The sequence below is a fragment of the Coregonus lavaretus genome (assembly GCF_964263955.1).
Source record: "Coregonus lavaretus genome assembly, contig: HAP1_SCAFFOLD_5109, whole genome shotgun sequence".
In the NCBI taxonomy this organism is placed as follows: domain Eukaryota; kingdom Metazoa; phylum Chordata; class Actinopteri; order Salmoniformes; family Salmonidae; genus Coregonus; species Coregonus lavaretus.
In genome coordinates, this window is record NW_028167125.1 from 27,501 (window position 1) to 42,463 (window position 14,963).

At 48.2% G+C, this 14,963-nt stretch overlaps 1 protein-coding gene and 1 long non-coding RNA gene across 2 annotated transcripts in view; one reads left to right on the plus strand and one right to left on the minus strand.

Annotated features, from left to right (window-relative positions):
* LOC311113852 (low-density lipoprotein receptor-related protein 6-like) overlaps positions 1-1,381 on the plus strand; it is a gene marked incomplete at its 5' end in the record, with an annotated part of 27,755 nt that extends 26,374 nt beyond the window's left edge. Inside the window, one exon of the mRNA XM_084189144.1 lies at positions 1-1,381. This exon is cut by the window's left edge and continues 892 nt beyond it.
* A 2,879-nt stretch (positions 1,382-4,260) lies between these two features.
* On the minus strand, positions 4,261-6,716 carry LOC311113853. The gene is made up of 3 exons (XR_014611050.1): positions 5,969-6,716; positions 4,823-5,793; positions 4,261-4,779 (listed from the first exon to the last, which is right to left on the minus strand). It is a non-coding gene; the product is annotated as an uncharacterized lncRNA (long non-coding RNA).
* Positions 6,717-14,963: the final 8,247 nt, after the last annotated feature.

Sequence of the window (14,963 nt, forward strand, 5' to 3'; positions counted from 1 at the left end):
GTGATTTGAGCTCCTTTATGGTTTCCTGGTTTTCCAGGACCTTCTGTCTGTCAGTGTGTACTGCTTCAACTAGGTCAGGGTTCTTCAATTCCGGTCCTGGAGGGCCCGAAACACCTCTGTTTTTCCATCCTCTCCTTCTAATCAGGGGCTAATTCAGACCTGGGACACCAGGTGAGTGCAATGAACTACCAGGTAGAAATAAAGAAGCAGAAGTGTTTCGGCCCTCCAGGACCGGAATTGAAGAACCCTGAACTAGGTACTAGATATTATACAACCTCCTTATCAGAGTCACCTGACCTCTGACCCGACCCAGGCCCTAGGTCCCCTCATCACTACTCCTGTTCCCCTGGAGACCCACAGCCACAGCACCACTACCACTACACTCCTGACCGACCGACCGACCGGTCCAGGAAGGGGTGGGGGTACAGAGGTCGAGGTCAGGGTCAGGGTTCACAGAAGGCCAGAAAGACGTCGTCGTCACGCTGTCTGTCGCGTGACGGGGGAACAGATCCACACAACACGGCTCCTCCCATCTGATGACGTCACATCGGGCACAATATTCAACCAAAATCTATGTTCTGTCATTTTGATGTTATTTGATCATTTTTTTTATGTTTTTGGTTTTAAGTGCCAGACTGCAACTGAGGATTCTCTTTATCCTGTCTGAATGAGACAGACCCAGAACACATCTGTTACTTACTGAGGGGATGGTTATCTATCCTGTCTGAATGAGACAGACCCAGAACACATCTGTTCCTTACTGAGGGGATGGTTATCTATCCTGTCTGAATGAGACAGACCCAGAACACATCTGTTACTTACTGAGGGGATGGTTATCTATCCTGTCTGAATGAGACAGACCCAGAACACATCTGTTCCTTACTGAGGGGGTGGTTATCTATCCTGTCTGAATGAGACAGACCCAGAACACATCTGTTCCTTACTGAGGGGATGGTTATCTATCCTGTCTGGAGGAGACAGACCCAGAACACATCTGTTCCTTACTGAGGGGATGGTTATCTATCCTGTCTGGAGGAGACAGACCCAGAACACATCTGTTACTTACTGAGGGGATGGTTATCTATCCTGTTACTTCCTGAGGGGATGGTTAACCATCTTACGCTGTAACCTACCTTCTGAGGTCTCGCTATCTTTCACCTGTAAACTCTGTCTGTCTCTGTCCCCCCCCCCCCCCAGGTCAAACTTTTCCATAGAGGACTGGTTATTGTACCTGATCAGTTCTTCAACTTCAAATCATTTCGGGTTTTTTTGCAAAGTGTTTTAATATTTTTGTACCACATAGTGTATATACCGTATTTATAAGCTATAAAGAAAAAAATCATTGTATATCTATTCATTAAATTCTTGCAGTACTTTGTCATTCCGTCTTTTAGTAAATGCCTCTTTCTATTTTTCTACGATGTGTCAGTCAGTCCAAACGTATGGCGACAATCTTAGACAGAATCAGTCAAAGGGACAAACATATCCCTGAGTCCTGTCCTCGTTCTGAGGCCTGTCCTCGTTCTGAGGCCTGTCCTCGTTCTGAGGCCTGTCCTCGTTCTGAGGCCTGTCCTCGTTATGTCTGTAGGTCTCTGTCTATAGGTCTCTGTCTACAGGTCTCTGTCTATTGGTCACACTGTTGTGCCAAATCAGAATCTGTACAGTCTGAAGCAGTTTGCCCTTCAACTAATGTGAGCGATTGCGGCCTTGTTTAGTGAATGCAGGAAAGAGGGAGTTGAGGGTTACGGTTGTTCCACATGTCTGGCTCTCTCATTCTATAGTCTTTATGTAATGTCCTGGCTCTCTCATTCTATAGTCTTTATGCCTCTAATGTAATGTCCTGGCTCTCTCATTCTATAGTCTTTATGTAATGTCCTAGCTCTCTCATTCTATAGTCTTTATGTAATGTCCTGGCTCTCTCATTCTATAGTCTTTATGCCTGTAATGGATCAACAGGCCTTTAGTAATGTCCTGGCTCTCTCATTCTATAGTCTTTATGCCTGTAATGGATCAACAGGCCTTTAGTAATGTCCTGGCTCTCTCATTCTATAGTCTTTATGCCTCTAATGGATCAACAGGCCTTTAGTAATGTCCTGGCTCTCTCATTCTATAGTCTTTATGCCTCTAATGGATCAACAGGCCTTTAGTAATGTCCTGGCTCTCTCATTCTATAGTCTTTATGCCTCTAATGGATCAACAGGCCTTTAGTAATGTCCTGGCTCTCTCATTCTATAGTCTTTATGCCTCTAATGGATCAACAGGCCTTTAGTAATGTCCTGGCTCTCTCATTCTATAGTCTTTATGCCTCTAATGGATCAACAGGCCTTTAGTAATGTCCTGGCTCTCTCATTCTATAGTCTTTATGCCTCTAATGGATCAACAGGCCTTTAGTAATGTCCTGGCTCTCTCATTCTATAGTCTTTATGCCTCTAATGGATCAACAGGCCTTTAGTAATGTCCTGGCTCTCTCATTCTATAGTCTTTATGCCTCTAATGGATCAACAGGCCTTTAGTAATGTCCTGGCTCTCTCATTCTATAGTCTTTATGCCTCTAATGGATCAACAGGCCTTTAGTAATGTCCTGTCTCTGTGCTGTCTCTGTCCTGTCTCTGTGCTGTCTCTGTCCTTTCGCTGTCTCTGTCCTGTCTCTGTGCTGTCTGGAGAACTGTTTCAAGAGAAACTAAAAAGACTCTCAGGGAAAAGGGATCCTTCTTAAACCGGGGTTGTCTTTTCTTTCCCTGTTTGTCTAATCAGAGCTGTGGGACACACCAGGCTGAATCTGAGGACAATCTACAGCTGGCATCTCCTCTTCTCATAACATTCACACATACCTCAAAACCTCCGTCCAATGGGCAGGCCAATTTTCAATATAGACTGGAAGGACATTACAGGGTCCTGTTTCTATCGGTTGTTCATCTGGGACTGTAGAAGACATTACAGGGTCCTGGTTCTGTCTGTTCATCTGGGACTGTAGAAGACATTACAGGGTCCTGGTTCTGTCTGTCTGTTCATCTGGGACTGTAGAAGACATTACAGGGTCCTGGTTCTGTCTGTTGTTCATCTGGGACTGTAGAAGACATTACAGGGTCCTGGTTCTGTCTGTTGTTCATCTGGGACTGTAGAAGACATTACAGGGTCCTGGTTCTGTCTGTTGTTCATCTGGGACTGTAGAAGACATTACAGGGTCCTGGTTCTATCTGTTGTTCATCTGGGACTGTAGAAGACATTACAGGGTCCTGGTTCTGTCTGTTCATCTGGGACTGTAGAAGACATTACAGGGTCCTGGTTCTGTCTGTCTGTTCATCTGGGACTGTAGAAGACATTACAGGGTCCTGGTTCTGTCTGTTGTTCATCTGGGACTGTAGAAGACATTACAGGGTCCTGGTTCTGTCTGTTGTTCATCTGGGACTGTAGAAGACATTACAGGGTCCTGGTTCTGTCTGTCTGTTCATCTGGGACTGTAGAAGACATTACAGGGTCCTGGTTCTGTCTGTTGTTCATCTGGGACTGTAGAAGACATTACAGGGTCCTGGTTCTGTCATCTTCTCTGCTGCTTTTGTTACAGCGATGTATCTTAATCAAAATGGCCGCCTTCTGTCCAGACCCAGACACACTAAGGCCAATCTAATCATTCATGTTTGTTTCCAGACCCCCTCCTCCCTGATGTCCCTTTCTAGATGGACAGTATAGAGGACTTCTATAACCACAGTGTCTCTGCTTAGTCCCCGTCTCTCTAGCTGAGAGTCTCCTGTCTGTCCCCTGTCCCTGTCTCTCTAGCTGAGACAGTCTCCTGTCTGTCCCTGTCTGTCCCCTGTCCCTGTCTTTCTCTAGCTGAGACATTATCCTGTCTGTCCCCTGTCCCTGTCTGTCTCTAGCTGAGACAGTCTCCTGTCTGTCCCCTGTCCCTGTCTGTCTCTAGCTGAGACAGTCTCCTGTCTGTCCCCTGTCCCTGTCTGTCTCTAGCTGAGACAGTATCCTGTCTGTCCCCTGTCCCTGTCTGTCTCTAGCTGAGACATTATCCTGTCTGTCCCCTGTCCCTGTATGTCTCTAGCTGAGACAGTATCCTGTCTGTCCCCTGTCCCTGTCTGTCTCTAGCTGAGACAGTCTCCTGTCTGTCCCCTGTCCCTGTCTGTCTCTAGCTGAGAGTCTCCTGTCTGTCCCCTGTCCCTGTCTGTCTCTAGCTGAGACAGTCTCCTGTCTGTCCCCTGTCCCTGTCTGTCTCTAGCTGAGACAGTCTCCTGTCTGTCCCCTGTCCCTGTCTGTCTCTAGCTGAGACAGTCTCCTGTCTGTCCCCTGTCCCTGTCTGTCTCTAGCTGAGACAGTCTCCTGTCTGTCCCCTGTCCCTGTCTGTCTCTAGCTGAGACAGTCTCCTGTCTGTCCCCTGTCCCTGTCTGTCTCTAGCTGAGACAGTCTCCTGTCTGTCCCCTGTCCCTGTCTGGCTCTAGCTGAGACAGTATCCTGTCTGTCCCTGTCGGTCTTCTCCTCGTCTGATTCAACCAGCATCGTTGGAAATGTTCTCATTCTCTTAAGTGCACTTTACAGTTCTTCTGATGATACTTACTGGTACAGACAACATGATACATGCTGCTGAAATGGATGGGATGATGGATGTGTTAGTAGGTTTGAGCGAGGGAGGGAGGGAGGGAGAGGGTGATGTAGTGAATGACTAGGGTTAGTGCTACAGTTAATGGATCTGGAGATAATGGAGCAACACATGGTGGTTATAGGGAGGGAGGCTATGATGTCAGAGGTTCCTGATGTACACATGTCTGGGTCAGCCTGTCCTGGGGAAGGTTCCTGATGTAGAGATGTCTGGGTCAGCCTGTCCTGGGGAAGGTTCCTGATGTAGAGATGTCCGGGTCAGCCTGTCCTGGGGAAGGTTCCTGATGTAGAGATGTCCGGGTCAGCCTGTCCTGGGGAAGGTTCCTGATGTAGAGATGTCCGGGTCCAGCCTGTCCTGGGGAAGGTTCCTGATGTAGAGATGTCCGGGTCAGCCTGTCCTGGGGAAGGTTCCTGATGTAGAGATGTCCGGGTCCAGCCTGTCCTGGGGAAGGTTCCTGATGTAGAGATGTCCGGGTCAGCCTGTCCTGGGGAAGGTTCCTGATGTAGAGATGTCCGGGTCCAGCCTGTCCTGGGGAAGGTTCCTGATGTAGAGATGTCCGGGTCAGCCTGTCCTGGGGAAGGTTCCTGATGTAGAGATGTCTGGGTCCAGCCTGTCCTGGGGAAGGTTCCTGATGTAGAGATGTCTGGGTCAGCCTGTCCTGGGGAAGGTTCCTGATGTAGAGATGTCCGGGTCCAGCCTGTCCTGGGGAAGGTTCCTGATGTAGAGATGTCCGGGTCCAGCCTGTCCTGGGGAAGGTTCCTGATGTAGAGATGTCCGGGTCAGCCTGTCCTGGGGAAGGTTCCTGATGTAGAGATGTCCGGGTCCAGCCTGTCCTGGGGAAGGTTCCTGATGTAGAGATGTCCGGGTCCAGCCTGTCCTGGGGAAGGTTCCTGATGTAGAGATGTCCGGGTCCAGCCTGTCCTGGGGAAGGTTCCTGATGTAGAGATGTCCGGGTCCAGCCTGTCTTGGGGCATTACATTGATAGCAATCTGAGGTCATCTGTTCTCTGGGCTACCAGCATTGGCCTCTGATGATAGCTGGTTTTACAAAAAGGCTGTTGGTGAGATAAGGGAAGTGATGCAGCTACATCAAGAGATTGTGATGGAAGGTGTTGGTCAGAAGGTTAAAGCAAGTTGCTGTTCTGACGTTACAGATGCTTATTGTTATTGAGGATGTCCCAAATGGCACCCCTATTCCCTATATAGTGCACTACTTTAGACCAGAGAATGGCACCCTATTCCCTATATAGTGCACTACTTTAGACCAGAGAATGGCACCCTGTTCCCTCTATAGTGCACTACTTTAGACCAGAGAATGGCACCCTATTCCCTATATAGTGCACTACTTTAGACCAGAGAATGGCACCCTATTCCCTATATAGTGCACTACTTTAGACCAGAGAATGGCACCCTATTCCCTATATAGTGCACTACTTTAGACCAGAGAATGGCACCCTATTCCCTATATAGAGCACTACTTTAGACCAGAGAATGGCACCCTATTCCCTATATAGTGCACTACTTTAGACCAGAGAATGGCACCCTATTCCCTATATAGTGCACTGCTTTAGACCAGAGAATGGCACCCTATTCCCTATATAGTGCACTACTTTAGACCAGAGAATGGCACCCTATTCCCTATATAGTGCACTGCTTTAGACCAGAGAATGGCACCCTATTCCCTATATAGTGCACTACTTTAGACCAGAGAATGGTACCCTATTCCCTATATAGAGCACTACGTAACGGGGAGCCATTTGGGGCTTAGCCCAAGGGGTAAAGAAATCCTAAAAAGCCCTTTAGCCTCCATGTTTCTGGAGCTCTGAGATGAAGATGGTGGAATACAGAAGAGGTTTATTGGCATTTTGAACATTTTCCTCATTCATCCATTTTGATACCATGGTGCTTTGCAAGGATGTATACAGCGCAACCAACATTTGGTTAGTCAGAATTAGTCTTTTGATTTCCACTAAACTCTACTTTTTGTACATTGATCTACTTTCCATGTAAACCAGTGTGTAATGGAAATGTACAGGCCATTCAATACTACTCCAAGCTGTTGTAACAAAATGAAATGTTGATTTTTTTAATAAAATGAGTGAACTTTCATCTTGAACCTTGTCCATTCAGTGTTTGTTCTGTCCATTCTCACTCTCAACCATTCCCTCTTCTCTCTTCCCTCCCTCTCTCTAACCCCCCTCTCTCTACCCCCTCTCTCTCTACCCCCCTCTCTCTACCCCCTCTCTCTCTACCCCCTCTCTCTCTACCCCCCTCTCTCTACCCCCTCTCTCTCTACCCCCCTCTCTCTACCCCCTCTCTCTCTACCCCCCTCTCTCTACCCCCCTCTCTCTACCCCCTCTCTCTCTACCCCCCTCTCTCTACCCCCCTCTCTCTACCCCCTCTCTCTCTACCCCCCTCTCTCTACACCCCCCTCTCTCTACCCCCTCTCTCTCTACATCCCCCTCTCTCTACACCCCCCTCTCTCTCTACCCCCCTCTCTCTCTACCCCCTCTCTCTACCTCTCGCTCTCTCTCTACACCCCCCCCTCTCTCTACACCCCCCCCTCTCTCTACACCCCCCTCTCTCTACCCCCTCTCTCTCTACACCCCCCTCTCTCTCTACACCCCCCTCTCTCTCTACACCCCCCTCTCTCTACACCCCCCTCTCTCTCTACACCCCCCTCTCTCTCTACACCCCCCTCTCTCTCTACCTCTCGCTCTCTCTACACCCCCCTCTCTCTCTACACCCCCCTCCCTCTCTCTACCCCCTCTCTCTCTACCCCCTCTCTCTCTACCCCCCTCTCTCTACACCCCCCTCTCTCTACCCCCTCTCTCTCTACATCCCCCTCTCTCTACCCCCCTCTCTCTCTACCCCCTCTCTCTACCTCTCGCTCTCTCTCTACACCCCCCCCTCTCTCTACACCCCCCCCTCTCTCTACACCCCCCTCTCTCTACCCCCTCTCTCTCTACACCCCCCTCTCTCTCTACACCCCCCTCTCTCTCTACACCCCCCTCTCTCTCTACACCCCCCTCTCTCTACACCCCCCTCTCTCTCTACACCCCCCTCTCTCTCTACACCCCCCTCTCTCTCTACACCCCCCTCTCTCTCTACCCCCTCTCTCTCTACCCCCTCTCTCTCTACCCCCCTCTCTCTACCCCCTCTCTCTCTACCCCCCTCTCTCTACCCCCTCTCTCTCTACCCCCTCTCTCTCTACCCCCTCTCTCTCTACCCCCTCTCTCTCTACCCCCCTCTCTCTACCCCCTCTCTCTCTACCCCCCTCTCTCTACCCCCTCTCTCTCTACCCCCCTCTCTCTACACCCCCCCCTCTCTCTACCCCCTCTCTCTCTACATCCCCCTCTCTCTCTACCCCCTCTCTCTCTACCCCCTCTCTCTACCTCTCGCTCTCTCTACACCCCCCCCTCTCTCTACACCCCCCTCTCTCTACCCCCTCTCTCTCTACACCCCCCTCTCTCTCTACACCCCCCTCTCTCTACACCCCCCTCTCTCTCTACCCCCTCTCTCTACACCCCCCTCTCTCTCTACACCCCCCTCTCTCTCTACCTCTCGCTCTCTCTACACCCCCCTCTCTCTCTACACCCCCCTCTCTCTCTACACCCCCCTCTCTCTCTCTACACCCCCTCTCTCTACACCCCCCTCTCTCTACACCCCCCTCTCTACACCCCTCTCTCTACACCCCCCTCTCTCTACACCCCCCTCTCTCTCTACACCCCCCTCTCTCTACACCCCCCTCTCTCTCTACCTCTCGCTCTCTCTACACCCCCCTCTCTCTCTACACCCCCCTCTCTCTACACCCCCCTCTCTCTCTACACCCCCCTCTCTCTCTACCCCCCTCTCTCTACCTCTCTACCCCCCTCTCTCTACCTCTCTACAGCTCTCTCTCTACCTCTCTACAGCTCTCTCTCTACCTCTCTACAGCTCTCTCTACCTCTCTACAGCTCTCTCTCTACCTCTCTACAGCTCTCTCTACCTCTCTACAGCTCTCTACCTCTCTACAGCTCTCTCTACCTCTCTACAGCTCTCTCTCTACCTCTCTACAGCTCTCTCTACCTCTCTACAGCTCTCTCTCTACCTCTACAGCTCTCTCTCTACCTCTCTACAGCTCTCTCTACCTCTCTACAGCTCTCTCTCTACCTCTCTACAGCTCTCTCTACCTCTACAGCTCTCTCTCTACCTCTACAGCTCTCTCTCTACCTCTACAGCTCTCTCTCTACCTCTCTACAGCTCTCTCTCTACCTCTCTACAGCTCTCTCTCTACCTCTCTACAGCTCTCTCTCTACCTCTCTACAGCTCTCTCTCTACCTCTCTACAGCTCTCTCTCTACCTCTCTACAGCTCTCTCTACCTCTCTACAGCTCTCTCTACCTCTACAGCTCTCTCTACCTCTCTACAGCTCTCTCTACCTCTCTACAGCTCTCTCTACCTCTCTACAGCTCTCTCTCTACCTCTCTACAGCTCTCTCTCTACCTCTCTACAGCTCTCTCTACCTCTCTACAGCTCTCTCTACCTCTCTACAGCTCTCTACCTCTCTACAGCTCTCTCTCTACCTCTCTACAGCTCTCTCTCTACCTCTCTACCCCCCTCTCTCTACCTCTCTACAGCTCTCTCTACCTCTCTACAGCTCTCTCTACCTCTCTACAGCTCTCTCTACCTCTACAGCTCTCTCTACCTCTCTACAGCTCTCTCTACCTCTCTACAGCTCTCTCTCTACCTCTCTACCCCCCTCTCTCTACCTCTCTACAGCTCTCTCTCTACCTCTCTACAGCTCTCTCTCTACCTCTCTACAGCTCTCTCTCTACCTCTCTACAGCTCCCTCTACCTCTCTACAGCTCTCTCTCTACCTCTCTACAGCTCCCTCTACCTCTCTACAGCTCTCTCTCTACCTCTCTACAGCTCTCTCTACCTCTCTACAGCTCTCTCTACCTCTCTACAGCTCTCTCTACCTCTCTACAGCTCTCTCTCTACCTCTACAGCTCTCTCTACCTCTCTACAGCTCTCTCTCTACAGCTCTCTCTCTACCTCTCTACAGCTCTCTCTACCTCTCTACAGCTCTCTCTCTACAGCTCTCTCTCTACAGCTCTCTCTACCTCTCTACAGCTCTCTCTACCTCTCTACAGCTCTCTCTACCTCTCTACAGCTCTCTCTCTACCTCTCTACAGCTCTCTCTACCTCTCTACAGCTCTCTCTCTACCTCTCTACAGCTCTCTCTCTACCTCTCTACAGCTCTCTCTCTACCTCTCTACAGCTCTCTCTACCTCTCTACAGCTCTCTCTCTACCTCTCTACAGCTCTCTCTACCTCTCTACAGCTCTCTCTCTACAGCTCTCTCTCTACCTCTCTACAGCTCTCTCTACCTCTCTACAGCTCTCTCTACCTCTCTACAGCTCTCTCTCTACCTCTCTACAGCTCTCTCTACCTCTCTACAGCTCTCTCTACCTCTCTACAGCTCTCTCTCTACCTCTCTACAGCTCCCTCTACCTCTCTACAGCTCTCTCTCTAGCTCTCTCTCTACCTCTACCTATTTTTCTCTCTTTCTCTCCACTGAATGAAAGGTAAAGACAATTTATTGTATTATTGCTGAAGCATTTGCAGTCATAACTGTCAAATGTACAGTCCCACTATGGAATGGCTCCAGACTAGTTTTGAACCGAACCCACCTCTAATTTAGGGTTAAATCCCAGAGGATTACCCACTGATCCAGATGGATCCTACTTCAGAGGAGATGCTATTGGGTTTCTCTAATAGTAATCTCAGGTATACATCTGTCAATCTCGGGTAAACATCTGAAAATCTCAGGTAAACATCTGAAAATCTCAGGTGAACAGCTGATAATCCAACATGAACACAGTCAGACCAGACTTATAGTGTACACACAGCCTAACTGCGCCAGGCCTCGTTCTGCCACACGACAGCTTTGATTGAACTTGTCATTTAGAGCCTGCAACCTCTGGTTGGGACTGGGAACTAAGGACCCCCCAGACTAGAAGAACCCCACTGAGCCCCAGGAAAGCACCGTTTGCCTAATATGAGCTTTAGAGGTTTAGGGTTGCCATGGCAAAACCACCCAGTAAGATAACGTCAATAACATGGCGTTCTGCTGATTGTGAGCCACAGAGTCTAAACTCCATACGGTGCACCATACAAGGCCTACCGGCAGTGGTGGAAAAAGTACCCAATTTGTAATACTTAAGTAAAGATACAGATACCTGAATAGAAAGGGACTGTCTTGCTAAGCATTACTTTTGTGGGTTAGAGAAAACGTATGGAGCAAAAAGTACATTATTTTCTTTAGGAATGTAGTGGAGTAAAAGTAAAAGTTGTCAAAAACAGATACCCAAAAAACTACTTAAGTAGTACTGTAAAGTATTTTTACTTAAGTACTTTACACCACTGCATACCACTATATAACCTACAGGTTGGTGAAGCCTACCACTATATAACCTACAGGTTGGTGAAGCCTCTAACCCTACCACTATATAACCTACAGGTTGGTGAAGCCTCTAACCCTACCACTATATAACCTACAGGTTGGTGAAGCCTCTAACCCTACCACTATATAACCTACAGGTTGGTGAAGCCTACCACTATATAACCTACAGGTTGGTGAAGCCTCTAACCCTACCACTATATAACCTACAGGTTGGTGAAGTCTCTAACCCTACCACTATATAACCTACAGGTTGGTGAAGCCTCTAACCCTACCACTATATAACCTACAGGTTGGTGAAGCCTCTAACCCTACCACTATATAACCTACAGGTTGGTGAAGCCTACCACTATATAACCTACAGGTTGGTGAAGCCTCTAACCCTACCACTATATAACCTACAGGTTGGTGAAGCCTCTAACCCTACCACTATATAACCTACAGGTTGGTGAAGCCTCTAACCCTACCACTATATAACCTACAGGTTGGTGAAGCCTCTAACCCTACCACTATATAACCTACAGGTTGGTGAAGCCTCTAACCCTACCACTATATAACCTACAGGTTGGTGAAGCCTACCACTATATAACCTACAGGTTGGTGAAGCCTCTAACCCTACCACTATATAACCTACAGGTTGGTGAAGCCTACCACTATATAACCTACAGGTTGGTGAAGCCTCTAACCCTACCACTATATAACCTACAGGTTGGTGAAGCCTCTAACCCTACCACTATATAACCTACAGGTTGGTGAAGCCTACCACTATATAACCTACAGGTTGGTGAAGCTTCTAACCCTACCACTATATAACCTACAAGTTGGTGAAGCCTACCACTATATAACCTACAGGTTGGTGAAGCCTCTAACCCTACCACTATATAACCTACAGGTTGGTGAAGCCTACCACTATATAACCTACAGGTTGGTGAAGCCTCTAACCCTACCACTATATAACCTACAGGTTGGTGAAGCCTACCACTATATAACCTACAGGTTGGTGAAGCCTACCACTATATAACCTACAGGTTGGTGAAGCCTCTAACCCTACCACTATATAACCTACAGGTTGGTGAAGCCTACCACTATATAACCTACAGGTTGGTGAAGCCTCTAACCCTACCACTATATAACCTACAGGTTGGTGAAGCCTACCACTATATAAACTACAGGTTGGTGAAGCCTACCACTATATAACCTACAGGTTGGTGAAGCCTCTAACCCTACCACTATATAACCTACAGGTTGGTGAAGCCTCTAACCCTACCACTATATAACCTACAGGTTGGTGAAGCCTCTAACCCTACCACTATATAACCTACAGGTTGGTGAAGCCTACCACTATATAACCTACAGGTTGGTGAAGCCTCTAACCCTACCACTATATAACCTACAGGTTGGTGAAGCCTCTAACCCTACCACTATATAACCTACAGGTTGGTGAAGCCTCTAACCCTACCACTATATAACCTACAGGTTGGTGAAGCCTCTAACCCTACCACTATATAACCTACAGGTTGGTGAAGCCTCTAACCCTACCACTATATAACCTACAGGTTGGTGAAGCCTCTAACCCTACCACTATATAACCTACAGGTTGGTGAAGCCTCTAACCCTACCACTATATAACCTACAGGTTGGTGAAGCCTACCACTATATAACCTACAGGTTGGTGAAGCCTCTAACCCTACCACTATATAACCTACAGGTTGGTGAAGCCTCTAACCCTACCACTATATAACCTACAGGTTGGTGAAGCCTCTAACCCTACCACTATATAACCTACAGGTTGGTGAAGCCTCTAACCCTACCACTATATAACCTACAGGTTGGTGAAGCCTACCACTATATAACCTACAGGTTGGTGAAGCCTCTAACCCTACCACTATATAACCTACAGGTTGGTGAAGCCTCTAACCCTACCACTATATCACCTACAGGTTGGTGAAGCCTCTAACCCTACCACTATATAACCTACAGGTTGGTGAAGCCTACCACTATATAACCTACAGGTTGGTGAAGCCTCTAACCCTACCACTATATAACCTACCACTATATAACCTACAGGTTGGTGAAGCCTCTAACCCTACCACTATATAACCTACAGGTTGGTGAAGCCTCTAACCCTACCACTATATAACCTACAGGTTGGTGAAGCCTCTAACCCTACCACTATATAACCTACAGGTTGGTGAAGCCTCTAACCCTACCACTATATAACCTACAGGTTGGTGAAGCCTCTAACCCTACCACTATATAACCTACAGGTTGGTGAAGCCTCTAACCCTACCACTATATAACCTACAGGTTGGTGAAGCCTACCACTATATAACCTACAGGTTGGTGAAGCCTACCACTATATAACCTACAGGTTGGTGAAGCCTCTAACCCTACCACTATATAACCTACAGGTTGGTGAAGCCTCTAACCCTACCACTATATAACCTACAGGTTGGTGAAGCCTCTAACCCTACCACTATATAACCTACAGGTTGGTGAAGCCTCTAACCCTACCACTATATAACCTACAGGTTGGTGAAGCCTCTAACCCTACCACTATATAACCTACAGGTTGGTGAAGCCTCTAACCCTACCACTATATAACCTACAGGTTGGTGAAGCCTACCACTATATAACCTACAGGTTGGTGAAGCCTACCACTATATAACCTACAGGTTGGTGAAGCCTCTAACCCTACCACTATATAACCTACAGGTTGGTGAAGCCTCTAACCCTACCACTATATAACCTACAGGTTGGTGAAGCCTCTAACCCTACCACTATATAACCTACAGGTTGGTGAAGCCTACCACTATATAACCTACAGGTTGGTGAAGCCTACCACTATATAACCTACAGGTTGGTGAAGCCTCTAACCCTACCACTATATAACCTACAGGTTGGTGAAGCCTCTAACCCTACCACTATATAACCTACAGGTTGGTGAAGCCTCTAACCCTACCACTATATAACCTACAGGTTGGTGAAGCCTCTAACCCTACCACTATATAACCTACAGGTTGGTGAAGCCTCTAACCCTACCACTATATAACCTACAGGTTGGTGAAGTCTCTAACCCTACCACTATATAACCTACAGGTTGGTGAAGCCTACCACTATATAACCTACAGGTTGGTGAAGCCTCTAACCCTACCACTATATAACCTACAGGTTGGTGAAGCCTCTAACCCTACCACTATATAACCTACAGGTTGGTGAAGCCTACCACTATATAACCTACAGGTTGGTGAAGCCTCTAACCCTACCACTATATAACCTACAGGTTGGTGAAGCCTCTAACCCTACCACTATATAACCTACAGGTTGGTGAAGCCTCTAACCCTACCACTATATAACCTACAGGTTGGTGAAGCCTACCACTATATAACCTACAGGTTGGTGAAGTCTACCACTATATAACCTACAGGTTGGTGAAGCCTCTAACCCTACCACTATATAACCTACAGGTTGGTGAAGCCTCTAACCCTACCACTATATAACCTACAGGTTGGTGAAGCCTACCACTATATAACCTACAGGTTGGTGAAGGCTCTAACCCTACCACTATATAACCTACAGGTTGGTGAAGCCTCTAACCCTACCACTATATAACCTACAGGTTGGTGAAGTCTACCACTATATAACCTACAGGTTGGTGAAGCCTCTAACCCTACCACTATATAACCTACAGGTTGGTGAAGCCTCTAACCCTACCACTATATAACCTACAGGTTGGTGAAGCCTACCACTATATAACCTACAGGTTGGTGAAGCCTCTAACCCTACCACTATATAACCTACCACTATATAACCTACAGGTTGGTGAAGCCTCTAACCCTACCACTATATAACCTACAGGTTGGTGAAGCCTCTAACCCTACCACTATATAACCTACAGGTTGGTGAAGGCTCTAACCC